At 45.8% G+C, this 26132-nt stretch overlaps 1 long non-coding RNA gene across 1 annotated transcript; it reads left to right on the top strand.

Moving 5' to 3' along the window:
- Positions 1-1862: 1862 nt before the first annotated feature.
- Positions 1863-23604, top strand: LOC138473803 (uncharacterized). Its single transcript, XR_011268926.1, has 3 exons — positions 1863-2061; positions 23050-23118; positions 23501-23604. It is a non-coding gene; the product is annotated as an uncharacterized lncRNA (long non-coding RNA).
- The last annotated feature ends 2528 nt before the right edge of the window (positions 23605-26132 follow it).

Raw genomic sequence — 26132 nt, 5'->3', positions numbered from 1 at the left:
GCCATGTGTTATTCTTTCTTGTGAAGCTTTCTGTGCATGCATGATTACCCCACGTGCTGATACATTCATCTGAGTAGATTTGGAATATGTTAAAGGTAAATCTTTGGCACAGGCAGACATAGGAAGACCATAATTGCGCATGTAATTTGCATGTTACTGTGCATGTGTTCTGCATGTAAATTATAGCTGAACCCCTAACCTTCGACAGTTTGGGGTTTATACACTGATTTATACTGGCCCACCTTCCTCCCTTTTCAGTGTAGGTGTCATATAGTCGGATATAGCAATCCACAGCAAACCTCAACACACTCTACACTTCAGCTTTTACAGCATCACTTCACTAGTCATCTCTGCTAATCATTGAACAGTTGCTTAAGTTACAATGTACTTACTATTTGCAAAGCAGTCCTCCTTATCTAAAGCCTGTTCAAGCTATGGTCTTCCGAAGGGCCATTCTATCTGCAGCACTTCAAAGCCATAACAAATGGAGGAGGCACAATACAAGTATCAAGTAGCCTCATATACAGAAGGACATGCATCGGGCCCTTCTCTCCCCACCTACCCTGTTTGGTCGCACATCCATCCCCACAATTCTTGCAGTCAAATGAACGCATTCGGCATAGGATTTGCAGGCTATATTTCATCTGTATTTTAGGGGCGGTATTAGCCTTCTGTCATGGCCTACTTCCGAGTAAGCCACAATCCTATCTCACCTTGAACTAAATGAAAGTCTAGCATGACATGACTTGGAAAACATTCTCGATTAATAATCTTTCTGACATCAGAGTGCCAGGCCTTTCCCAGTGTGACCACTCCATTCCCTTACTTGCTGTCACCAACAACATTTACCTTTATGCACAGTCTATCCTTTGGCTCTGCCACTCATGGTTTAGTCTTGGCAGTCACAGTATTAAGATTCTGGAGTTTGACCTGGGCTACACAGTATAGAGACGCCCAAGCAAATAAGCAGCCACAAATCCAGCATTGGCCGAGCACACTCTCAAGCTCCTCATGCATCCAGCATTACAGTGTGTACTGAACGTGCAGTTCCCCAAATCTGCATTAAAAACACAACCCAATTGTCACACTACGTTTGGGCTTATCTGTCTCCCTCCTTTTGCAGAATCATTGTCTACCTAACATCTCTGACTTGCACCCATGCTGCCGCAACATGTCCGTCCTCCATTACACCCCTTCCTTCCTCTCTGGGTTTATAGCATCCATTTCCTGCTTTCTCATCCTCTTATCTTCCACCCACTCATTTCCTTTCACGCAGCAGACCCAGGTCTGGATGCCCCTGGCTGGGGAGAGTATGCCACTCCACGGACTAGCTTGGGTGCTGTCAGACTACAGTGGTGGTGATTTGCTGCAGTATAAAAGCCTATTAACATACTATAAGGTTCGACACAGTACAAAAGGTGGCTAACATAACCTATCACATTTCACTTCATTGCATTGCATCCTATTGCATTCTGTTCCTTGAAAGAATCTTCGGGGCAACCCAGGTAGCTGGTCCATTGAGAGGGTGTCTTAAGTGCATTGCTCCTTCTCAGGGCCCTAGGATGCGGACACAGTGAGGTGGTGCTCTAAATCCTCTTTGTTTGATACAGCTTTATTAATTTATTTCTCTTTCAGGGGCTTTGCAACACACTGCAGTGCCTCAAACTGCTAGGAAGCTAAGGCAAGGCAGCATGTTAGCGCTGGAAATGACACAAAGCAAATACGAAATAAGAAAAAAGAAACTCCATTTATGGAAGCCAACAGTTGCGTAAAATAGTGAGCCATGACTCACTTGCAAAAAAAGCCCCAAATGCTCCTTCCTCTGGCCAGAAGAGAGATAACATGTCTTAATGAAAAGAGGAATGGCACTTCTCAATAAAAGGAAAACAGCCATGTTCCCTGGGGCAGAAGGAAGGAAGGGTGCGAGGGGTGGAGTCCTCTTTCCTTTGAGCCCAGGAACTTGGCCTACAAAAGAGCATTCCATTCACATCATGAAAGCAGGCAACCCTGCAGCAGCGGCAGCAGACTTCAAGACCAGGCACTGAGAGTCTGGAGCAGATGGTAGGGGTGGGGATGTGTGAGCGTGCATGTGTGCCTGTATGCATCTGTGTGCATGTGTGTGTGCGCATGCAAGCACTCCAATATCTGTAATATGTTAGTAGGGAAACACTAATTTTGCTGAGCTGTTTCTTGTGGGCTGCATCATTATTTGTTTGGAATGTTTAGCAATGTGTCTCCAGTATGCTATGTTCTCAATGTACTGCCCTGCTTTAAAATGCTATGCTTACTTTGGTACGCTACACTGTGTTATGTTATGTTATGCTATGCTTTGCCATGGGTTCAAGATGGAATCCGAGTGATTTGCCCGCGGCTGAAAGTACTGCGGGCAAATCGTTTGCACGAGAAAGGTGCGAACTACCAAAAGTTTGCACCTTTCTCATGCGAACACACATACATTCTCCCCCACACACAGCACACCCACAACACACCCCCCACCCACACCCTCAGCACACCCCCACCCATACCCCCAACATAAGCAAACCCCACTTACCTTCATCTTCACGCTGGTTCCTGCAGCGCCAGTTCCCTTTCGCTTCCGTGATCGGGGACCGGCGCTGCAGGGTCCTTGTCTTTTCTTTTTTTTTTTTAAACAGAAGGCTGCGGGGGTGCCCTCCGCAACCCCCACTCACTATACCATGAAGTATAGTGAGCGGGGCGATGCGGGGGACACCCCTGCGGCCACCGTTTATTTTTTCAATGCTACCACCAAAGGTTCGAACTTTTGGTGTTCGAACCTTTGGTGGTAGCATTTTTAGAACTTTTGGTCAATGAGACCATTTTTTTTTTAGATAATTTCAACCTAAACCTTCAAGATGTAGTATTATGTTTACAATGTTTTATTCTGCTGGGATCATTGTGTTTTGTTCCCAAAATTAAATGCACAATTAACTGGAATCTACTTAGTGCTGCATTTACATTCACCCCTTCTTTTTGTAACTATTTTGGAGGGCATGGTGCCGATTTCCTTTTATACTAGCTGATTAGGTCATGTTATTCCAGGTTATGTTATGTGATATTTCATTATGTCATTTTGCTTTAAATATCTCATTTTTAAGCACTTTGAAGCAGCGATAAGGCGGGAGGTAGCACATCCCAGAACACACAAAACAAAAAAATCATAGGAATGTAAGGTAAACCTGCCAATCTAATCTGGTAATCAGACTCTACATCCCTGTTATGACCAGTTTGGGACAGCTATCTATTCAAAGGCTGGATTATGCAGATTAACTCCCATCAACGCCCAGGCTGGATCATGCGGATTAACTCCCATAAACACCCAACCTCCGTCTAGGTTTTACTTCCTCACACACCCTATAACATTTCCATAAACGTCCTTGAAGGCCTCAAGAACCTTCAGGAGGACAGTCCAAGTCTTTTTCACACAGGGCAGCTGTGGTGGAAATCCTACCCTCATTTAAATAATGGGCCAATATCTCTTTCCAGCTTTTCCATCTAAAGAACCTGGCTGCTCATATCTCTTTGGGGCCTTCTGGGAGCAAGAGGCCTTCACTCTCTGTGGTTTCTTGGGCAGGGTTTCAACATGTTCTGGCTCTCCATGACACTGTGTAAGGCTTAAAAGTCTGATCACTGCTGAGCCAAAGACAACCTTTGTGTCCTTAAGCATTTTACACAAACACACACGCCTTGGGGGTTCCGGGAAAGACTACTGAGGTGGTTACCATGACATAAACGAGGAAACTAAGAAATATTTGTTTTGCTCCCTTTTCAGGGATTTGCAAACATGACAAATTTGCATTTCTGACATAACCGCTCCAAAATGATGTTGTTAAAGGGAGTTCCCGTGTGTACAATGAGGCTGTCTCACAATTTCTCTTGCCTAGGGGCACATTTGCTTTTGTTTGACACCCATTCTCTCCCCTTTGGTTCCACAGTCTTAAATGTGGATACCTACTCACCTTTCCTGACTTACACTTCATGCTGCTCATTGGAGGTGGCTGCCTAGGTTTTACAACTCCCCCCATTGGAACAATCCAATTTCTACACCTTCACAATACTGATTCTATGTTAGTTCCTATTGCAACCGCTATCTGGAGCAAAGTAGGACCTGGTGTGCTACAAAATAAAGTACATATAAATGCAGGTTTATCAACTTCAGATGCAGGAAAGGCTGAGGAACCACCCCCCCCCGTCCCTCCCCCTGCTGATCATTGCACACACTGGTATTCAGCTTTGTTGTCATGGATCACGGAGGCTTACCTCTCCGCTACTCAGTCCTGTGAGCTGGCATAACGATGGCATAAAGGGCTGTTCAGAGCATAGCAGCGCCTTATGGCAACAGTCAAAGTATAGAAACATAACATCAAAGAAGGGTGCCACTGCATGCTGGTTATCAAGGTGCTCTGGGGCTGCATGTCTGATAGGAAGACAAACTCTGTGGGTCCATGTTGGAGTCCAACAGAGTCCCAGAGGTGAATTGGAAGTGCATGGATCCGGTACAGTGCCTATAGCACAAAGGTGGTACGTGGAAGAGGCCTGCCCCTGCCTCCTTGCACCATGGAATGGTACCCTGGGATTTACATGGGGCAGGAACCGTGCTAGGGACTAGCCCGTTGCCGGGGATACCACAGATGGTATGGCTTCAAGAAGCTGGGGTTCGAGGAGACGCCAAAGAGGTCCAGTAAAAGCTGAGAGCAGCAACAGGAATGGACTAAAGGAACGAGGCAGGAGGCAAAGGCAAGATGCTTAAAGAATGGAGAATGCAGGGCAAGACGGGAACCAGGCAGAAGAACAGAGGCCAAGCAGTGCAGAAGAAGAGGGAACTCCTGAGCAGAACGGGCAGAAAGCAAGAAATCGCACGAGAGCGCTGAGACGCGCTCAGCGCAGAGTCTAATGACCTAATGTAGGCCTGAGGCAGAATGAGGCTCGGGGAACCACTGAACAGCACTCATGGCCTCCCTGGCATGCGCGCTGATTGCAAAATGGCAGCGGCCATATGAGCGGGTGCCAACGTCACGAACGGCCGTTGGGGGTGAAGGAGAACCCAACCAAGACAGCATTCACTCCTCAAAGGCGGGTGCCCTAGCGGCAATAGTACCCTCACTCAAGTGGTGCATATGATGGGGGCAATGCCTTCTTGCTCATGGCGTTTCCCCTTCCTCATACATGGCAGGTTACCTAACTTTACGTGCATGATGACCCAAGTGCTAGTCCATTTGTCTGAGTAGATCTGGAGTGTGTGAAAGGTAAGGCTCAGGCATAAACCAGCACAGGAAGACCATCATTGTGCATGTCATTTGCATGTGGTTGCATTCTGTTCATTGTGCATGCGTTCTGCATGCAAATTATAGCACAGCCCTCCTCAACGGTAGACAGTTGACCTTCGGGTTTATACAGTGACGTATACTAGACCCTTTTCATCACGCAGCGCTGCACACATAGTATGACATAGCAATCCACACTGCATGTCAACACTCTTTCAGTCTTCGGCTTCTGCAATGTGCCTTCACTAGTCATCTCTGCTAATTATTAAACAGTTGCTGTAATTACAATTGCACTATTTGCACACAAAGCAACACTCCTTTTCTCGTGTCTACTCAGGCTACTGTGTGCCGAAGGGCCATTCAATCTACAATGCTCCAAAGCCATAGCAAATGGCAGGAGGCGTTATACAAATATCAAGGAACATAGCACAGCATGTGGTGAAAATGGCAACAATGAATGAATGAATGAATGCAGATAGAGAGATCGCATGGCATGGATAGCAGCCACTGTAGATCGTTGCGGTTCCGTTTCAAAAGGGTTCAAGGGTCCAGGAATTGCAGATTGAGAGCCTGGCACAGGGTTGGGGGGAAGAGAGAGGGGGGGAGAGAACTAGAGAGCGTGAGTGAAAGCTGGGTGGTGAGCTTATAATGAGTCTACGAGCAGGAGTTGAGGAGGAGCACTCATGGAGTAAGTGAGGAAAACACTAGCAGGAGCACAGGGTGTTGGGAGAGCTTGAAAACTGAATGGAGCATATTGAAGAAGGAAGGTCTAAAACCGGTGGAAGGGCACAAAGAAAAAGGGGATCTGGTAACAAAAGGAACATGGAGAAAAGGAGAACTAGGGTTGAACTGGGAATCGAAAGTGGCCATGGAAATATGTTTCTAAAGTGACCCCATGATCCCACTGTTCAAGTTAATACAGTGAGCAAGACCAACCCTTCTAAGTAGGGTTTTCAGGGGTACACCCCCAAGAAAATCTGGAAAAATTGGGTCCAAATGTTGAATTTCAAAGAGCATGTGTCCCTATTTAAAGGTCAAATAGTAGGTAAACTTGACATACACCTGACACATAAGATGTGTCAAGGGAGGAATAACCTACTGGACATTTTATGCCAAACTCCTTGGCTGAGAAAGATGTGGGGGAGGAGAAGAGATACAAGGAAGTGGTAGTGTGGTTGGGAGGGAGGGGAAGAGGAGCAGAAAACCAATGTACCAACACAAAAGTGGTCCAGTGTACGCAAGTTACCGGGAACATTCCAGAGCTCTTGGTATACCAGCCCATCACCGAGAAGAACGTAGAAAATGTAACACAATGTACTTTTCAATATCGTTCAATGTATGATATGATATGATATGATATTTTATTTCTATCGCGCTCATACACAGGTGTTTCAGAGCACGACAAGGCTAGGGGGGAACAGGGGAGAACAAAAAACGATCTTACTAGGCCCAATGACATTGAGAACGTGCAAGTGCATCGGAGAGGGGGTGGGGGGAAGTGTATGGAGGGGTGGGAGAAATTGGAAAGTGCAGAGCAAAAGAGAAACTGGATAAATAGTAATAAAATAAATAAATAATAAAATCAGCACAAAGTGGTAGTGCAGCTAAATTTCAAGTGCTAGGTTTAAGGCACTAAGGATAAGGTGGGTCTGATAAGTGCAGGAGGTAAAAAAGGGGGGGGCTGTATGGGTACAGATACAAACCCCAGTGCATGGTGCCAAGAGAGAACAGATCAGCAGGGGAGAGGAGGGAGGGGAGGCGAAGGCAGAAGGAAAGAGGAAGGTCTTGAGGTGCTTCCGGAACCTGAGATGGTTTTCCTCATGTTTTAGAGTGGCAGGGAGGCTGTTGCAGAGGGAGGCCCCTGCTGAGGAAAGAGATCTACCCCCAGCTTGTTTCTTAGAAAAACGACTGACCCTGAGGGAGTTAGAGGAGGAGGAGCGAAGAGCTCGAGAGGGGAGGTATTTATGGAGGGATAGCTGAAGATATTTTGGACTATGTGTATTTTATAATAAAAATGCAAAAAGTTTGAGCAATGGAAGGGTTTAAATAAGGAGCAAGTCATGCTTGCCGTATTTCTTTTCTTTAGTTTGGGTAATTAGGTGACACTTGGCATATGGGGAGGGGTACCCACCTTGTAGGTGTTGTTTGGTTTATTTGCCCACCTATTCCTGCCCCTCCCTGCCAAAAACCTCCTCATGGAAACTCTTTGAGCTTCCTTTATTCAAGCCTTACCATCAAAGTTTCTCCTATCTTTTCCAACTGCTTCTCCATTGACTAGCCTTCCCTTCTCACTAAGTCTGGTAGGAAGAAGTTCAAAAAGGATATCTTGGTCTCTAACCCAGATCTTCCTATTGCCGACACCTACTCCAATGCCTCCGCCAGACAGACCCTCACCGACATCCTCTTTGTCGTTCCTTCGCCAGATCTATGGACTCCTCATATGGTCTCTGTGCTCTGCCCTATCTCCTCCTCTCCCATTAATGGTGGCACTCGCTGGGAAGTTCTCATGGCTTCCTTCGACTCCTCTAAAGTCTTCATTAATGTCTACCTAAATGGCACTGTCATGGTCCAAGGCCCTCAGGCAATCTCCTCCTCTTTGATAGGCGCTTCCCTCGCCTCATCAATTTCTTCTCATCTCCTGCTGCCCCCTCCTGTCCCCCCTTGGCTACCTTGCGCTCTCTGTCCTCCTCCTCCTCCTCTGCCCCTCCTAGGGCTCTTTCTCCTCCGCAGGGCGTACCTCTGATCTGTACCCCTCCCCGGAAGGTCTTTAAGTCTGGAAACCTTCTTCATATTGCCACTCTCAACTCTCACTCTGCTGTCAAACACTCCTCTGACATCTGCCACCTCCTTGAAGAACTAGACCTTGATGTCCTTGGTTTTACTGAGACATGGTTCAAGGCCAGCTCTGTCACGAGCTTTGACACTCTCCTCTCTGATGGCTACAAGATCCTCTCAGCACCCAGATCCTCCCGGTCCGGTGGGGGGGTAGCCCTGATCTTTCCTGAGTGGATTCCTACCTCTATCATTCCCACTCAGACCTACTCCTCTTTTGAATGCCTTGTCTGTAGGCTTTCTCTCTCGCCTACCCATTCTCTTACTGTGGTTACCATCTAGTGACCTCCTGGTCAAATCACCTAATTTCTCTCTGAGTGATCCAACCTCTCCTCCTCCCTCCTGGCCTCTACCACTCAACTCCTCCTCGGTGACCTCAATATACATTTACACTCTCCTTGCTCCTCCTCTGTATTCTTCCGTGACCTCTGCGACTCCCTCTCCCTGTCCTTCCTCCCCTCTGGCCCGACTCACTCTGCAGGGCACACACTCAATGTCTTGATCTCCTCTGACCTCTCCCTCTCCATCCCTCTGACCACTCCTCTCTCTTGGAGCGATCACTCCCTCCTCTCCTCTCATCTCTCCCTCTCTTCCCCCCAAGCCAAGCCTACCCCAACACTGCTACCTACCTTCTCAGACATCTGGCCCATGAAGCGTGTGTCAGTTGAGGCTTTTGCCGCCACTTTCTCCCCCCCCTCCACCTTTGGCTGTCTCACATCCTGACACAGCCCTGTCTCTGCTCTACTCTTCAATTTCTGATACCCTTCATGCTCTTGCCCCAGTCATGAGGATTCGTTTGAAGTCCAAAGCCAAGTGCAATTCCTGGTATGACTCTGACCTAGCTACACTTAAACTTAAGTGTAGGGCGGCTGAGAGGAAATGGAGGACTTCCTGTTCATCCTCTGACAAACTGGCCTGTCGCCTGCTACAAAGGCAATACCGACTCTTTGTCCTCACCAAGAAGAGAGTCCACATCCAAGCTTGTGTCTCTGCGGCATCTAACAACTCATCCGAACTCTTTAAAATCTGCAAGGAGCTGGCCAACCCTGCTGCACTCTCTACCCCTCCTGTTGCTTCCCAGGCTCTTTGCAATGCCCTTGCCTCTCACTTCATTTAAAAAACCCAGGACATCCTGTCCACCCTCTCCGCCCACACCCCTCCTCTCACCTCTCCATCTGTGCTTGCTGACCCTCCTTTAGCCACCCCCACCATCCTTCTCGTTCTTTCCTCTTTTCTCCTCTCACGAGGTCGCTAGACAAGTCTGATCTATGAAAGCCTCGTCAAAGCAGGTTCATCCCTGTTCCTCTAAAACCATCAAGGACCACATTGACACCCTCGCTCCACCCCTTGCTGATTTTTGCAACCACTCCTTTGCCTCGGGATTCTTCCCCTCCCCTCTGAAGCACTCCTTTGTGCATCCTCTTCTCAAGAAACCCACAGCTGATCCTTCTTGTCCATCTAACTATCGCCCAATTTCCATTACTCTCTTTCTGGGCAAACTCCTGGAAAAGTTGGCCATCTCTCAGCTTAACCTTAATTCCAATTCTGTTGGCGGTCTCCATGACCACCAGTCTGGCTTCAGAGCTGCCAGAAGCACGGAAACTGCTCTCCTGAACATCCATGAAGATCTGCTCTCCAACCTTGACTCTAACATTCCCTCTGTCCTCATCCTCTTCGATCTCTCTTCTGCCTTCGACAGGGTCAGCCATAACATCCTGCTGAACCGTCTCCGTGAAAACCTGGGTATCACTGATCAGGCTCTGGCCAGGCTGACCTCTTTCCTCTCAGACTGACCCCCCCAGGTCCAACTTGGGTCTTTCCTTTCATCTATCTTCCTCTCTACCTGTGGTGTTCCCCAGGAGTCTAACCTCTCGCCCTGGCTTTTCAACCAATACCTGGCAACTCTCGCCCACTGCATTGCCACTTTCTTCTCAAATTTCCAGTGCTACGCTGACGACACTCAACGCATTTTCAGGCTGCCCTCTGCCACCTCCTCTCCCTCTCTCATCTCTGATTGCCTAACTGCCATTCAAGATTGGTGTTCCGCCAATGATCTTTGTCTGAATGCCAGCAAGATGGAGGTCCTCCTCATCAGCACACCTTCACCGTCCTTTCCCCTCACTCTCTGACCAGCCTCCCTTGGCCCTCCTCCTAACCCCCACCTGCAAGGCTAAGAACCTCGGGCCATCTTTGATTCCACCCTTTCCTTCTCCATCCATACCTCTGAGGTCTCTAAAAAGTCACATTTCCTACTGAACCTCCTCAGAGGTACTCTGCCTTTCCTCTCCTTCCCCTAGAAGCTCATGGTATCCCAAGCTCTGGTTCTCTCTAGGTTGGACTATTGTAACAGACTCTTTCTAAATCTACCTGCCTCTACTCTCCGCCCTCTGCAACTAATCCAGAACAGGACTGCAAGACTTGTCCTTGGCCTTGAGCCCTGGGATAGTATCTCTCCAGCCTTGAAATCTCTCCATTGGCTCCCAGTGGATGCAAGGATTAAATTAAAAACCCTCTGCATTGTTAACAAGGCTTTCTGGGGCCTGGGTCCATAATACCTTCAGCTATACCTCCGCAAATACCTCCCCTCTCGAGCTCTTCACTCCTATACCTCCAATTCCCTCAGAGTCAGACGTTTTTCAAAGAAATGAGCTGGGGGTAGATCTCTGTCTTCAGCTGGGGCCTCCCTCTGGAACAGCCTCCCTGCCACTCTAAAACTTGAGGAGAACCATCTCTGGTTCCGGAAGCACCCCGAGACCTTCCTCTTTTCTTCTGCCTTCTCTCCCCCTCTCCCCTGCTGATCTGTTCTCTCTTGGCACCGTGCACCTGGCCACCCTCTGTCCTCCGGGCCCAGGTACCTGCTCACCCAGCCACCCTCCCGCACTGCCTCCGGGCCACCCCTTGCACTGGGGTCTGTATCTGTACCCTTACAGCCCACCCTTTTCTTCCTGCACTTATCAGACCTACCCTGTCTGCTGCCTTAAACCTAGCACTTGCAAATTGCTGGCTGCACTACCACTGTTTGTTGCCTTTATTATTTAGTTATTGTTATTTATCTGTTTCTCCTCTGCTTCGCACTTTCCACTTCTCCCCCCTTCCATGCACTTTTCCCCTCCCCCTCTGCCATGCACTATTGTGTTCTCAATGTCACTGGGCCTAGTAAGATGCTGTTTTGTTCTCCCCTGATCCCCTCCCTTGCCTTGTCGCGCTCTGAAACACTTCTGTATGAGCGCGATAGAAATCAAAAATAAAAGATATCAATACTCAAAGTGCCTGCTAGGGTTTCTTCAAAGAAAGTCTTCTGAGAGTTTATTACTTAATTGCAGCTGTAAACTCTCTACTGATGTAAAATAAAAATGTCATAACCAGGTCTGCCTTCAGCCACTCCATTTATAAGCACTGTGCATGTCCTTCACTGAAGTACTGTTAAAAAAAAAGCATTGGCAAAGCCAACAGCTTTGGCTTGTGTATAGGTATTAGGCATATGCCAGGCACTGCTATTACATGCCCAGGTACTCGCACCATTTTGCACCTGCTACTATCATTGCCCAGTTAATACCACTATGGCAGTGCCTGGCAGGGGCCCTTCCCATGCCTACACAAAAGCACAAACTATTGGCATTGTCAATGCTTGTTTTCTTTCTGACGGGCATTTGTGAAGTTGGAAAATTTTCTTTAAAAACCCCTGACACTTTCCGGGCCTCAGAGGGTTTTTGATGCACATGCAGTATACCAGGGGAAGAGGAAAGCTAAAGCAGGGATGGAGATAAGATGGCTGACTTTTTTTAATGTATTCCACACCATTGGTCTGTTGCTGCCACCATTTGTCTGCTGCAGATTTATGGCATACAAAAACATTAAATTAGTTTCGCTATTAGGTGGCGCTGTGCCACCAATAATCCAAAACTATTGCATTAGAGAACAGATAGGGGAAAATGGCATACAAGGAGGGACACACAGCTTGTAGGTGTTGTTTGGTTATTTGCCCACCCATTGATTGCCCATGGCCCTGCTAATCCCTATGGTCATTCCCACCCATTTCCTGCCCCTCCTGCCCAAAAACATTCCTCATGGGAACTCTTTGAGCTCTGAGAGTGGATGCCTTAATTGGAGCTGTAAACACGCTATTGGTGTAATAAAAATGTGTAAACCAACTCCATTTATGAGCACTATTCATGTTCTTCACTGAAGACCTGTTAAAAACAAGCATTGTTTCGGCTTGTGTATAAGTTTCAGGCATTTGTCAGGCAATACTATTAGGTGCCTAGCTACTCCCACCATTTTGCACTTGCTACAATCAATGGCCAGTTAATATCACTTCTGCAGTGCCTAGCAAGTGCCTTTCCCATGCCTGCGCAAAAGCCCAAACTGTTGCCATTGTCAATGCTTGTTTTTTCAACGTGAGCTGCACAGGAGCAAAAGCTGCACACAACACACAAAAGCTACAAGTGACCTGTTCTCCCGGGCAAGGTGATGTGGAAGTGTCACTTATGAAAAGATCCCTTGTCACTGAGATCTACTCATTTCCGGTCACTGGAAGCAATATCGCGTTACCTGCGTCACACCGACGAGAAAAGCCTCGCTGTGGCACAGTTACAATGCGTATTTCCTTTAAAAGAGTGTAATGACAATCTTTGAGAAATAGGATCTCGGCCATGTTTTGGTTGGGCCTGGTGATCGACAAGGTTGCTAAGCAAAGGATTTTGCGAGCACAGCCTCTTAAGGAGTTATTTCCAGTATCCCACATCACACTTTGTCTACTGTTACACGTGGGCGGGGTTGACTCATCCTTCCCATGATGGTGCCATGAGAATCAGTTTCCTCTTGGATTTGAAAGCAGCTAGCAGAGCTGTTCAGAGGATATTATGGTATGTCCCGGGACACCTGTGCTTTCAAATTGGAAATATGGGCTGGTATGTATACCTCCCGAAGGCAGTGAAAGGGTTAATATGCTTTTCAAATCATTATTTTATGTTATACTGTGGACGAACCTGAGTATAAACATGCCAATAGTGTCTTACACTTACACAACAACTGCATAGAGAGCTCTCAAGTTCCCCACTATGATAGGTGAGTAAGCCATCCAATCACTCTTTGTTCTTGGGATTCTGGAATTGGCAGTTCTACATTTAAAACGCAAAAGACGGAGCTACCAGTACCAGAATTCCAAGAAAAAACCGGACTGGAGGGCTTTCTCATGGAATCGGGTAAATTGAGAGCTCTCTCATAGCTGTGAAACAGCTGTGTTTCGCACTTATTCTTAGTTTGTTTCCTCATTGTAAATGTGGGCCTACAAATTCCAGCATACTAGCGGGACGTCATTTCACCAAAATGCCTGGAGTAGCGGAAGTGACTTCACATGACCTTTGACCCCCAATGACATCACAGGAAGTGATATAATTTGACCCCACCCACAGGTGACATCACAGGAAGTGGTGGCAAACGACCTTCAGATTTTTGTAGATGCATCTAGCACCCGTGTTTCCAGGTGCTCTTATTTCAGCCAGATATAAGAACCGAGGCACAGAGGGAGGCATGATTTGTCCACGATTACTCATTTGCGGAATGCCATTTTCCAGATTCGACGTGCAGTCTAAATGTAAAACATACATAATGCAGTGTTGCGAACAGGGTAACAGAAATCGGTTATGCAGGCTACAGCTAGTTTATGAAACATCTATAGATCAATGGACACAGAAGCACGTGTTATATGTGGCGTTGCTGTGTTAAACAAGCCAAAAAACACTGATCTGGGGATGCATGCGCTGCTGTTTAACCAGGAGAAAAATGCTGCACGAGCAAGGCCTAAAAATGTAATCAGTGACCAGGATGTAGTATCAACAAAATTCCCTGGTTATAAATGTATATATGATTCAGCTACCACTACGACAGAACAAACCTATTAGACTGGTCTGCGTGCACACAAGGGAGCGCACCTGATAATGTTATCTTTGCTGGAGTATAGTAGCTGGGAATGTTTTTTTCAAAATACCCAAGACACCCCCATAGTTTTTATTATCTAAGCGTAATGCTGGGTGCTGGAGGACATTTTAAAAAACACCATTTAATGCAATATCATTGTTGCACACATAAATTCATAGCACCAGAGTTATTTAAAATTGAACACACCCACGAGTTGCTTCTCACCCGGGGACTCACTGGCAGACTACAAGGCACACACTGCACACTACCCCTTTGTCAGACCCAGTGGTGCCCAATGGAGTAGCACAACATTTGGCAGCTCCCCTGTGAGCCATGCTGTGGGGGCCCCCCCAAGCTCTTTAGGAAAGCACAGGGCACGCCACACCCCAGGTAGGTCCGGACCACCACGTGTGCGGAATGCCCATGATGATTATGCCGCTGCAGAGGCATGCACTACTGCAAGAAAAAGAAGTAAATATGCTTTTCAATCAAAGCTTAAATCTTAAACGTAGCATAGAGAGAAGGGGGCGGTGCCTGGTCCACAAATATACCAGCCACCAGTTGTGGTGAGTTGTGTTTTTGGAGTGTGTAAATATTTTCCACAAGTATGTGATTGCGACTGAACATAGCGAGGGAGCCTGAACTAACGAAAATGAGTTGGGGGATGGGGGGCGGAGGGATTCTTCTCTCTCCCCAGAGTAAATGTTTTGAATAATGGGTTAAAATGGTGCATTACAAAGCACACTTTCTGGGAAAATTTAGGTAAAAGGCCAACAATGTGGGTAAAAGGCCAACAATTGGTTTTGTAGGGTGTGGGGTTAGTGAAAAAAAAAACAATAGATGCGAGTCACAAAAGGTGCAAAGGGCATTTCCCAATGCATTGTCATGTCGGTCCCTGCAATATATGCAAGTATAAAAAACATTTGTATGCTGGCTGTGCCCATACATTTCCATGCTGGCTCCACCAACATATGCTAGTATTCCCATATAAGACCATACTTATGTTTGGTTTAAGACTTTTTTTATAGTATTATTACTGGCACTGGGCGCAAAACTGGCTCTGCCAATATATGTCAGTACTCCTATGTAAGTACATACTCCCATTGGTTTGCCCATTAAAAGTGACATGTAACAATAGGAAAACATGTCCAAACTAGTTCCAATGAAAGCCAGTCTAGACCCATAAGAACATTTATCTTGCTTGATTCATCATAGATGGTCAGTTAATAAAAAGTCATGCCACAGTGAAGAATATACAGACCGCTACGCCAAAACATCAGTCTAGCGAGGTAACACTACTTATCATGCAGGCTTTTTTAAAGATGACGCGTAAGAAATGTCATGCCACAGTAAGCAATGGCTAGACTGACTGCACCAAAATGCCAGTCTAGCTAGGGAATGTCATCATGCATTTGCCTTTGCCCAAAAATAGCAGTACAACATGCAAAGTCAGTAAAGGATGTGGCAAAAAATGATCCAGTGATCGCCAGTGTCCCAGGGCCTTACTCACACATGCATCCCCTTTCACACACCTGGTCACTCACACTCTCTTCTCGCACTCGTTCACACTGGATTCAACACACAGGCACACACTAAACCCAATCCAGAACATTCAAACAAACACTACCACATGTATGCTCATTCACCCACCAGTCACTCACACCTTCTTTTACATACATTCTCTACACAGGCACACACCCACCCACCCAGAACATTAAAAAACATTCATACTGATTCACCCACTAGTCACTTAATTATACACCTTTCGTACCTCCACCCATTGCATTTTCTACACAGGCACCGCACACACCCACTCACCCACCCAGAACATTAAAAAACACACCATCACATTCATACTCATTCACGCACACACACATTCTCTTACATCAATTCATTGCATTCTCTAGACAGGCACACACCCATCCACTCATTGCAATCTCTACACAGGCACACACCCACCGGCCCAGAACATTCAAAAACACACATCACTTCTCATTCACCCACCATTCACATACATACATCTGACAAACACTTCACACATGCAAAATGCACATCATGTTACAACAAAAAAAGCTTTCCTACCTTTTTTTTGCAGTTTCGGTCCCTCCTTCTAGGCCCCCTCGGCTCCATCGTGCTGCTCACACACAGGAACTGGGAAGCTGCAAGTGCTTCCTGGTTCCTGTATGTGAGCTGCAAGAAACCAGCAAGGGATAAGCAGTGCACCAAGCCCTTGCGGCGTGAAGCCCAGCTGCGGAGTAAAGGGCAGTGAACTTTATGACTCCTGTGCAGTTTTGCTGCTGTGTCTCTGGTCTAGAAACGGTTGGAGCCTGCTTTGCTTATCTTTACCACGTGTTAGTGCCATAACACGCATTGTGCATGCGTGCGTCGAGCGCACTATCTATTGAACTTGGAACAGGTGCCTTTTCCATGAAGGCCATCGGAGGTGGAAGCCACGCCCCCTGAAAACCAGGAAGTGATACGCAGTGCCCCAAGCCCTTGCGGCTTGAAGCCCGCCCGCAGAGTAATGGGTGGTGCACTTTTGGACTCCTGTGCTGTTTTGCTGCTGTTTGGCTCTGGAGGCTGTGGAGACAAGGGGGCACAGGAGCACCCAGTCTCTATCATCGGATACTCCATTACAGGGGAGTGGATCCACACCACTTATGGTAAGCACACCAGATTCGTCTGGTGTTCTTAAGGCGCCGAAGGAAGGACAGAGCAGACATACTGTGCAGTAACTTTCATTGTTGAATTGGAGGTGTGTGACGGGATGCGGATTAAGAGGGTGGTTTCTAAATACAAGCAGCAGAATCTATTAGCACCAGAGAGTTGCAAAGAGGCCTCAGTGAAAACTCGGGAGACTGTTGGAGAATTTTTGCTCCTTTTGATCCCATGGGTAGTACCTCTCACGCGAAACTACACGTGTGCCACTGAGCTGCTGCAGCCGCCCCAAAAAAACATATAATAAATCCGGCGATTTCAGCCGTACTCATTGTGCAGTGCTGTGATAATCACGTGGATAACCTTCGTAGTAGCACTGTTAGTGACTGCATTTTGGCTTCCGACCTGAAGTTGCGCAGTAGTCTGTTTACAGATAAGGAGAGGGAGATGGAAGGAGATGGTTCCTACCTGCAAAAACTAGAGCAGGTGGGATCCACCTCCACCCAAGTGGTTGCTCAGACCGCATGTCTCAACAACCAATCAATAACTCATGCCCAAATCCATTCTGAGGCAAAAATTACCACACTGAAGGGCAGAGAAGGTGAACAAAATCATCAAACTACACTCTTCCAACAATGGCAACGATGCCTGGAGTATACACTAACAACTAAAAAGATCCATCAAAAGATTAAAACCCACTTTGGGAGGAAAAGACGCAAAAGCTACAACGATGCAGAGAGAGACTCTGTTATCCTATGGCCTGTGCCACAAACTTTGCAAATTCCATCCTCTAGCTCTGAAATACATTCTTCCACTGCTAATCTGGACATTGCCATGGATGCAGCATGCTTGGCAAGAGGCAGAGAATCTCCACCTCCCCTAACAAGAAATGCAAGAGAATGTAACTCTGCCAAGCCTGTCTATAGAAAAATCTGAGCCAAGTACAGATACGCTGATGGCTCTGAATTTTGTTCTGAACTCTTTAGTCTCGGTTTGTGAATTACTGAAAACAGAAGTTCATTCACAAGCGGGAACACTCCTGGAAATGACAAATGAAGTAGCATCTAGTAGATCTAAGTCTAGAAGTAGTCAAACAGAGTCTTGACATTTCCTCAATTCAGTCTATGCTAAACAATCGGAAGAAAATAGACGAGGAAAATAATAAACTGTTGGGAGAAATGACACAATATTTGAAAGAAAACATCCCATTACAAATTTCAAATGGAAAAGACAAAGCTACCCAAATTCTTCTCTTCAATGGTACACCTCTCTCAGAATCAGTGCTGGAGGAATTTCGGTGTTTGACAAGTGTAGCAGATGGGGAATTGGAAAATTCTGTGGCAACAGTGCAAACAAAAACCGCATCACAAACAGAAAAGCAGGCTGAGGCGGAGCCTGATTGGCGCCTGGCCTACTGCCAAAGGGCAAGAAGCAGAAGGAACATGAGAAAGCGCCAAGCAGGAAGGAAAAGATCAAAAACGATCCGATCAATTCTCAAGAAGAACAAGAAAAACGTGAAAAGTAAAGATGCATTAAATGCTATCACAATAGACAATCCTGCTCACCAACAGGAAACAATAACTCCTAAGCATGGAGATGATGTGCAACTGAAGGCAGTTGGACCTAGAGACAAGACCATTTACCCAGGAAAAAATGAAGACCCAGACAAAATAAGAACCAAGGGAACAATGAAAAATGGTGGGAAAAAAAATCCAAAAGCACTGTGCAAGCCATTATGGATGAGACTGTCAAAATAACGATTATAAGCATTGGTTCTCAAACAGGTCTAAGTCCAAAACAATGCAGCATCACAGGATGACCAGGACGAGAATAATACAGGAAGATTGTTAAAAGACACCAGAGCGCCAATCCCTTACCTGCAATTTGCCAAAAATCCAACCTAGTGAAAAAGGTCAAATGGTAACCTATCTTTCTACAGAAAAGCTCCCTCCTGAAGCAAGAGACTGCATCCTCAAGTGAGCTATTTCCAGCCCAAACTCAAAAAAATCTCAAGCTGGCCCCAATTTTCTTACCAGCTGAAAGAAGAAATGCGGTGGAATGCTCGGCAGCACAAACATCTTTACCAGCTGCCGTGGCTCAAGACTCATCCCAGACAAAATCTTTAATAGCTGATCGTATGTACAGTGGGAATGGGAAATCCGCGGCACTTACTATCCAATGCAATCATGAAAAACACAGGTCAGTGCTTCAGGTAGAAGCTCAAGCAAACAAGCTACAAAGACAAGAAAACTACAAGGACTATGCTATCCCAAGAGCATGGCTTAGACTCTGCAAAAAGGTGAAACAACACAAGTCATTAAGCCGCTCTGTGATCTTGGGAATAATTAAGAAAGTAAAAAATCTATATCTGTTTTCATCAGAGGATATTGAAAGTGTAACATTCCCCTTAGCACAAGATCGCAACTTAGTGGAAGTAGTATTTATGTCATCTAGCGCAAGAAATGCTATCCTGAATGATGCAGGGGAATTGGAGATACATGGTTTGGAAATCTCAATTAGCGAGTCCAAAGGGGACCCAGAAGATTGCGGGGGATCGTAGAGTCTACCATAAAAAGTCCAATAAAGGAAAGAGTGGAACAGGACCTTGGAAAAGAAGAGCACAGAAAATCAATAGATGAGCAGAATTTGCAGAGAAATGCATTATCCCTTTTGCCAGAGATCCAGCAAAAGTGGTGCAGGATGCAGCGCAAATGCTGAAATTAAACCAGAAGCTCTGCAAATTTTCTATTTCACCATTAATTAGATACTATTTGGCAAAAATAGTACCAGTCATTCTTTATAGCTTGGAGGCTAAGCCTCGACTTTGGTCCACCAATTGGGATATATTTGAAGGTCGGCTATGGAAGAGAGTACTAGGTCTCCCTGCCTGCATGCCCCGTTGGAGTCTTAGATATGAGCTCGGCCTAACATCCCTGGGTTGCATGGCGAGAAGAAATTAGGTTGCCTTTTAAAATATCTTATGAAGTCCCCAGGCAGTTCATTACGCAATAACTTCCTAAGAATCAGATTAAATCTGGTCCACTTTGGGGAAGTACTGGCAAGGCATAAGCAGGGAGACAGAGCAAAGCAACTATGCAAAATGTTCGTTAATCCAGCAAAGCAAATGCTCAGACACCTGCTTTTGTATTGTGAAGGGACACGGAGCCCACGCTTAGCACACTTCAAGTGTTTTGTGCAGCACGAAGAAAGTATTGTCTCAGACTTCTTCTGGGATAGGATAGTCTCGGGATGCAATACCACATTAACAGCAGCGGTGATATGTGTGCTAAAAACCTGTGATATCATTTTTTAGAAAACTACACGGCCTTAATGTTAGTAAAGGAAGAGAATCCAAAAACAAATGTTGGTAAATGTAGTAACATCAATTATCAAGTGAAAGGAATCAGCTATTGTGTTCTTTCTTTTTTTCTTGTTTGACTGTTATGTACTGGTGCAAAATTTTGATGTAATAACTCTACATGTTTTCATAATTTTGTAAAGACTTGCGAGTCATAAACAAATAAAAAACATGTGCCACATGTCACGGTCAGCTTCAACTGCTACTAAGTGCTTCCCCGGCCCAGCCGTCAGCCTGATGGGTGAGGACTGTGCTGTGGACCCACCAGACCTGGTGTGGCGGGTTCCCCTGTGCCGCGGGAGGGACCGCTACACCAAGAGCACCCGTTTTCTTTGGCCCAAGCAAAAAAAGTTTTAAAAAAAATGTTTTAAGGTTGGGTTCGCAAGGGAGTCCCAGGGGTTGCAACTGTGGCCCCTAGGGGTCGTAGTTGCGACAGCTGGTTACCCCCAAATGACGTTCCTTCATACCAGTAGCCTAAAGCTGATGCCATGGGGCCACTAAGCAGCTATGTAAGCGCTTTAGCATATTTGAAGGATGCAGATTGCCATGGGGTTAGAGAATGATGATGTGCAGCACCTCGCAAAGCCTCTGTATTTTCAGTGCAGTCCCATTCATCCATCTGTACATTTCCAAGTTTGAAAATCATGCCCCTCTGTGAAGCGGCATACACAGGGGTGGACTGGGTACCTAAAGTGGCCACTTGTTACACTGCCTGAAAAAATTTAGTCAGTGAGCCCGAACCCTCTTGCTAGAGTTTGGAGACAGGAGATACTGCCCATGAGAAAACTAGAAAAAAATTCGTCCAAATAGCGAATTATAAAGAAAATGTGTTCATTCATAGGGATTAAAAAGTACTATTTTGGTAATTCTCTATGAGAAGTGGGATAGAGCAGAGTTTGAGAGGCATCTGTGTGTGATGGACAGAATTTTGAAGTCAATCCGTTCTTGCATGGTTAGCCAGTGTGCAGATCATCTGTGGGCTGATACATGGTCCCGTTTTGCAAGGTTCATAGCGACACAAATTACATTGTTTTGAATTGTCTGGAGTTTAATGGGTAGGAAATGCACCACACTTAGATGTATTGTTGTGGGTAGGAAATGTATCACACTTAGATGGATTGTTGGGGGTAGGAAAGTTGTTGCGTGTAACCAACCATACTAAAAACTCAACATTCTGCATACCCTCAAACTCTGAACTAAACACAACCACACCTCTACCGCACCACAAACCGCATGCACTTAATGACACCCAACACGAAACCATATCATACACAATCATACCACAACACCACATGACGGCTACCAACCAAAACAAGCCTACACTCAGTGACCAGTTTCTCCCAACTGAAGCTGCCAACAGCACATCAAAGCTCTGTTGCTCTTCTCCCTCTCGATCCCACTAACATACCCCCAACGCGCCTTCCATTGCAGATCCACCAGGGCGCCAAGAGACCATGCAAGTGGCAAGAGTGCGCGATACAAGACCAATTAACATAATATAACAAGAAAACAAACACACACACCCATATTTGTTAAGACTGAAGAAATAGAAGAAGACATTTGAACCAAGTCAATCATGCAACAGCACCACCCAGTAGTGGAAGTTCACCTCCTGTTCAGAGCCAAATGAGCAAAGCATTATGGGTATGCAAATTAGCCCAACTGCTAGCCTTCAGCTCCCAAATATTGCCTTTGTCCTACAGGGTAGTGCTATTTTATACATAGCTTCTTCAACCCCAGGCAGATTGGTCCCAAGGCTGTAGACAACTGCATACCAGATAGCTTTATAACAAACTCTTTACTGCAAAGTGGTGGTGGTGGGGGGGGGCAGTCAGCCAGCAGCAGCAGCAGTTTTATTTTGCTGATTTTGCACTCAGGACAGCCTAGTCAACAAATAACACCACTATTATATATTGCTTTTTATTTTACTTAATAAACAGACTATTGTTTAGTATTTGTCTTAATAAACAAGCTACTTTCATGTATCCTATTTTCAGAACATCCTTGATTATTTCCAGAGGTTGCCTTATTCTATATCAAGACCGGAGGGGAGCATTATGCTTCACTTTCTTTAATTCCGCTCATCAGCAGCTTTTCAAAACGTCAAACTTTCTTTTTTTCATGAAACAAAGTAAGCACTCAAGGGACTACACATTTTCATAAGTCCCTTGGGTCTTCAATTATTCCAGTGGTTTTTAGGGATGGTTTTTTGTCTTATACATGGTTTCCGTTCTTTAGGTATAATGTAAATAAATCTTTTTCTCTCTACATTGATATCTTAGGATGTCATTCAAGCAATATATGTACTTAATAAAAGTAGTAATGCATTTCCCCAATTTTTCGAGCTGAAAGGCATTGAATGAATTTGTATGAAGGCATTTCTTCGTTGTCCAAACGCTTTAGGGTAACTTCCCCTTTAATTTGGGTCATTGCAAGGCACTGAGCCAGGTTGCCGCAGCAACGGGTGCTAACGTTGCCGTGACAACTATGATACTATTTAGATTTTTCAAAATGGCGCCGGCAACATCTAACATTCGAGCAGCCGACGCGAGAGACTACAGAGCAGAACAGTGAGTTTCTTTTTACCTTAAATCACTCGCGCATGCGAGGAGTGCTTTATAATGAGCACGGTTTCTTCGTGAGAATGCAGTGCGACTAAGCGGCACGCGTTCGTATTGTAATGAAATACTCGCGAAGGCGAGATTCATCTTCAATATATGTTTGTGCATGAATTAGATATAACGGCATAGTGTGATTTTAAATTTTTAACACCTGTGAAGGCGAGGTCTATTTTTTGGTAAAGGATACGAGTATACCATGGAATGTAACTTTATACTTTGGTAGTCATACACTCGCGAGGTCGGTTTTTGTTGTGATAGAAAGGCGCAATGCAGGTTGGAAAATTCATGAAAGCGCAACTAGATGTTGCTATGTAAGAACCTATAATGGCCTTCTCACAATCCCACTAATACAGGTCATGTTTAATTTTTGTGTTTACAGAATATCGACCTTGGGATTTGTCCCTATAACTGTTTCAGACAATGTTCGTACGGACCTTTCTGCTACTGGGTAAGCCCCAGGCATGTACTTTATTTGAAATACAGCATTATACTCAGTGATTCGTCTTTGTAGTAACTGGAACTAATGGGCTTTTCTTTTTGTTTTTTCCATTTCCCCTTTTTCTCGTTTTTTGAACAATTGTATTTTGTTTTTCTTATGATTATTAATTGAACACGATATGATTATGGTTGATATGATGACTTTGTTTTTGAATATTCTCAACCCACTCAATCCTCCCTTTCACCAACCCCTGTTTCTCTGTCGAATGACAATGTGCTATATGTTTTGTAACAAATTAATGTATATACAATGTGTGCAATTGAATCACACATTTGCCTATTATATTATGTGTTTTATGAACAAAAAATTTTGGTTTTAATAATGAATGTAGCCCTGATTTGATAAAGGCTCGTGGGAGCCGAAATGCGTAATCGAGTAGAGGGCTCGCACATTAGATTGTGCAAACAGATTGTGCCATTAAACAATCCAACTCCACACTGGTGCTGAGTCTTGGAGTTTTTTCATGTTTTCTGTTATTTGTGTGGACGGTATGGGCTTAGTATCCGTCCAAATCCAGTGACCTGCGACTATTTGGATGACAACAATATCCTAACTAATGCTTTTTCAATAATCAATTTACATAAGGGATTGGAAGGAGTCGCCTGCTGGAGCAACTTCAAACCAAATAAGCCCCATTTGTTTATTATAAATAGCAGCTTGCTCAGTTCAAGCTCACTGCAAGTTCTCTAACATTGTACCCTATACATACCTCATGGAATCTAGGAGCACTTCCCCAGAGTGGAGTGAGGAGGAGTGAATTGATAATATCCCTGATACAGACAGAGACTTGTCCCTGAGTTTTAAAAAGTTACTAGGTGACTACCTCGTTAAGGCAGTCTCTCAAGAAGTGAAGCCTATTTATGACCGGATGGAGGTTCTCGGGTCTATTTTAGCCACTAAGGGTACAGGAATGGAGGGAGTGCACAGGAAAAGGGGGGTGGCCAGCCCTGGTGAGGGTACATCTGCCGGACACCCCAAGTCTGGGGTTGATCAAGCAGGGTGTAAGAAAGCTCGGAAGAGGACACCCTCTGTAACCAGCCCCCCCACCAAGCCTTAGGGAAGGGGATAACAAAGGGCTCCGTGAGGTGGTGGATGCATAGAGTAAATTAAAGGATGCCTTTTTGAAAAAAATGACAGTAACACACCTCTCAACTCCTACCCCAGGGGCGATTAATAGAGGGGATGTTGACGGAGTTTACTCGCTGGATGGTGATGACGAGGATGATGAAGAGATTATTGTGGACGCACATCCCAGTGAGAGGGTTCCGCAGAAGCAGGCCATCCCAGAACAAGCGATGAAGAAGACAACACAGTTGATATGTTTGACCCAGAAGCCATCAGGCACCCCAAGTCAACAGAATGGGTGCCTTCACCCAAAGTAGCTTTGTATATTGCACAGCGCACAAGGAAGCCACTAGAACGTGTGGCGTGGTTCCACATGAGGGCGTAATGTCCAAGGCCTGACCTGCCAGGCAAAGACACGGACATTCCCAAGGTTGGATACCAAAATGGTGACCTTTGTCACGAAAATGTCTAGACACATAAGAAAGGTGTGGATCAAGCATAGAAGGGATGCCAGGACAAGGTCCTGGATTTAGCAGGGTCATTAGCAAAAATGACGGACCTAGCTGAACAGGCCAAAGATCCGGGAGAACCCGTGGATGCACAAACCCTCGCCAATTGGGTGCAGTGCACAGTTAGCCTTCTGGGTAACGCTAACTGCATGCTCTCTTCGGAGAGAAGGAGGAGTCTTCTGTTAAAGATAGACAGTAAACTCAGTGATTTAGCCTCTTACGAAGCAGGCGAGGTAGCACAGGGTATTCTATTCGGATACGCCTTTGCAAGAGAAATGTCTCGGTTTGTCTGGACTTATACACCCGTGGAAAAGGTGCAATCTTCAATAAGGAAGATCTTCCCGGGGACCGGTTGACATTGAGGCCGATTGCCTGGTCGTTTCGGCATGCAAAGAAGGCCTCAAGGTCCCCAAGCATAAATATTGGGAATCTAGGCAGCACAACGCCTTTTCCCCTTTAAGGAGCCACCACTTCAGAGGTCGCAGTCGCAGAGGGAGAGGCACCTACAGACAGCAGAGTGTCTCAGGCGGTAAATACACAATGCGAGCACCTTCCAGCAGTAGGGGGCAGGACAACGTTTTTTTAAATAATTTACAGAGATACCCACTCAGAGACAGTACCCCATCCCATTCATATGGCGCAGGGGGGAGGTGACTCTATTGTAAGCAGAGTTGCACAACCTGGCGAACAAGGGAGCGATAGAGCACAGTACATTGAAAGTACCAGAGTTTTACAGCAATATGTTTCTGGTGTACCAGAAAGGAAAGTCGAGACCAGTGATACATTTGTAAGAATTAGATGGATGGCTGGTTTACAGACATTTCAAGATGGATGGGATTCATTTCCTCCAGGATATTCTCTGACAGGGGGATTGGTTAGCGAGGTTGGATTTGAAGGATGCTCACCTCACAGTCCCAATAGCGACGGAGCACTGGAAATTCCTACGCTTGCGCTTCAATGGGGAGAGTTGGCAATTCAAGTGCCTACCTTTCGACCTAGCTTCAGCACCTTGGGCATTCACCAAAGTGATGAGGCAGGTAGCACCAGCCATCGGAGACAGGGAAATCCATGCATCGTATATCTGGACGACATTCTGATTCTAGCACAGGACAGCACGGCGCTCCAGGAGCAGGTGAACTGAGTATACGCTTTGATGGCCTCCCTGGGATTTCTTATTTCTTATCAATCTAGAGAAATCAGAGCTAAAGCCCAGGCAGAGGTTGGAATTCTTAGGTTTTGTGAGAGATACCAAGAAAGCATGCCTCGAGCCGACATCTCAGAAGATGAAGGGAATCAGGAAGGAGCTGAGATCAGTGCCCATGAAGCAGAGTATTTTGCTTCGCAATCTAGCCAGAGTAGTGGGTCTTCTAGCATCGCTGACACAGGTGA

This window comes from Ambystoma mexicanum, chromosome 8, assembly GCF_040938575.1.
Source record: "Ambystoma mexicanum isolate Mex_15411 chromosome 8, UKY_AmexF1_1, whole genome shotgun sequence".
In the NCBI taxonomy this organism is placed as follows: Eukaryota; Metazoa; Chordata; class Amphibia; order Caudata; family Ambystomatidae; genus Ambystoma; species Ambystoma mexicanum.
Note: the sequence above shows the minus strand (reverse complement) of the source record. Positions and strands in the feature narration are given on the sequence as shown.